Source organism: Thermobia domestica, chromosome 1 (assembly GCF_964235325.1).
Source record: "Thermobia domestica chromosome 1, izTheDome1.hap1.1, whole genome shotgun sequence".
Lineage (NCBI taxonomy): Eukaryota > Metazoa > Arthropoda > Insecta > Zygentoma > Lepismatidae > Thermobia > Thermobia domestica.
Window position 1 is genome coordinate 192,986,003 of NC_137454.1, and position 3,036 is coordinate 192,989,038.

Below are 3,036 nucleotides of genomic sequence, written 5' to 3' on the forward strand. Positions count from 1 at the left end.
ATATGCACTACTGGTTTCCATTGATGTCGAGCAATGTTTAAGGATCTCCTGAACTCCAAGCGACAGAAATTAACATTCGAAACCATAGAAATGTTGTGCATAATCAAGTATAACCAGTTTCCGAAACCCATGTAATATGTAACGGTTTCTCAAGTCACAATATTGCTAAATTAATGTTTAAAAAAATCAAGTTGGTTTTAACCACAACTTTATTACAATGAATGTTGAATAAAGTTGTGGTTGAAACCAATGTTGAATGTTGTACAAGTTTGAGATTAAATAAAACAATTTTTCAATTTATGTTAAATGTTTAAAGCCAAGTTTTCAATAATATTTGCTGGTGTAATAAATAAAGAATGTTCCGAAACTGTATACTATAGCACTATTGTATACTATATATCCTATTAGCACCTTTCTTGCACCTTTTTGAATGATTTTTCAGCACCTTTTATTCGTTTTTCCTACCACATTTTTGCACCTTAAAATCCGGTTCCTAATGATTAATATGAACATAATCATATGGAGTTAACATTGATCTGGCTCACACGATAACAGGTTGTAAGAAGTATCAAGGACGAGATTAAATAATAGCAAATGATTGGCATAATAGAATCAATTTAAAAAAAAAACATTATTTTATTCACAAGAACGAGAAAAACAAAATACCAACAAATGTGGCATGTTTCTACATAGAGAACAAATGTTCTACATTCCTCCAGCAAGTTATAAAATTTAAACTTCTTTATAACAAAAGTGTCACACATTTTAAAATTTTATTTCTAATGTTAAAAAAAAAAAAAAATGCTTCGAATTCATTCTTACCAAAAATACCAGAACCGAACGTGAGTTGTGTAGATAATCTAATGTATTCTTTTGTCTTCATTGTGATTTCTCCGTATCAAAATGAGGATTCATCATGAAACATTTATTTATGATGAACAAACATGTTAGAAAAATTTCCTTATTTTCTTGCTGTAAAGTGGTCCTGCATGTTGGTGCAAAATTCTACATCTCTGTGTTGTCTTTTTGATAAATTGGATATATGGTCACTTTAAGGACTATCTATATATGGGTTGAACAATGATGTTAATATTTTCTGAAGTTTCAGCACACTTTCTGAGTCGCAAGTCGTAAATACAATGATATTCCAATTCACTAGTTCAAATGATCCAACGATTAACATTGTTATATAGACATTAGTTTATTCAGAACATTGTTACAAAACATTATTCATTCATTATCCATTGGTTTAAGGACGAACTATTGTTCTGCTACATGTTTATTATGTAATTCACAACTAGTTAATTTATGACAACGGAAAACAATAATCATAAATATTTTATAAAGAGATTATATTTCCGCTATGATTTCTACGAAACCAAAATCAAATCCTTTTAAAGGCAAAATTTTAGCATTTGGATATGTAAAACAAAAATATAATGTAAACACTGAAGAAGAAAAGGGCGCCACAATAAATATAAAATGCATTCTGCGTGATGGATACTATCACAATTCATATGCACATTCAAGCTTCCTGTGTGAATGGTCGATGCATCCGTAATGATAAGTTTTCAATACACTGCAGCAACATTTGTGAATGAGTCATTACAATCGTCTCTCTCTCTCTCTCTCTCTCTCTCTCTCTCTATATATATATATATATATATATATATATATATATATATATATATATATATATATATATATTTGAATATGTACAGTAGTATTTCAAGTTTATTATTGAATGACTTGAATTTCTTTAAGACAAATGAAAATTAGTCTCCTTAGAATTGTTAACTTTTGTATAGGTTTTTACTCTATACTGATACAAAGGAGTTGTTAACGTTAACGAAATCAACAGGCATAAATGGGTTCTGTATTATAGTTAGCCAATAGGAGAAGATTTTACTTAGAAATGAAAGAAAAGAGGTATTTTTCTGAAGCCAATTTTCTGGGACAATCGGTGCCTGGTACATAACCAAAATTGATTTCCAAATAAAATCGCTTCTGATTTTGAAACGGAAATCGATATTGAAATGGAAGTTATATATAAAATTACTGAGAAAAAGTCAATACGTTTTGTAACAGAGCTGCTGTAGATGATTCTCTTAAATTATCACTTCACAGTTACTCAACATAATTTGCAACGTGTGACGATCTGGAGCTAACGATGTGAACAAATTATATCATCAAAATGTAGTTTTTATTTTCTCTCTCTCTCTCTCTCTCTCTCTGCAAACTCGCCGACTTATGATTGTTGTTATGTGTGAACAGGACTGATATGTCGAAGTGGATTACAGTTTTCTTCCCAAAGCATTCCTAATTAAAACATTTATTTAAGTTCAGAAACCGGAACTCAAAATATTTTTGTTCGGTTGCCACTAACAAGTCTAGTTAAGAGTGCTCACCTCTTCATGGTCAAAAGTTCAATCATCTGAGTTCATGATAGATAACTTTATCTTGATGTAAATTATTTTCTCAGAATATTCCAGTTTCTTTCTATCTTCTCATCCCATAAATTCTTCTATGATCTTTCTCTTGTATTGGTGAACGCCAGTTTTTTATACTCGCAAGCTTATATCGAAAACTTGAGAAGTACATACAGTAATAACTCTAATGTGAAAGCATACCTTCATAAGTAGAATGAAGAGAGTAAGTTCTTTTATCAAGAAGGTTTGTTCTTTCATTCGTTACCCAGTGATCCAATGATAGAATTTTTGGTGGACATACGCTAGACCAAGGGTGAGGAACCTTTTTGTGAGGCTTCCACCATATATATGTTGGTGGACTAATTGGTGAACTTGAGTGGTTAGTTGAATTGGAGCTTAGCGTTCGTTTCAACTACAGAAAAGACTCAAGGCTTCTTCACAAGGTACAAGAAATCTAGATGTTAATTTTAATCTCCACAAACCTGAGACAGAATTATAGAAAGCATCTACCAAATGAACGGGCAAGAGACATCGAGAAACAATAGTGTTGTGCGCCAGACTGTTGTCATCGCGTCTCGTGACAGGAGGAAGTGGCTGTCGTCGACGA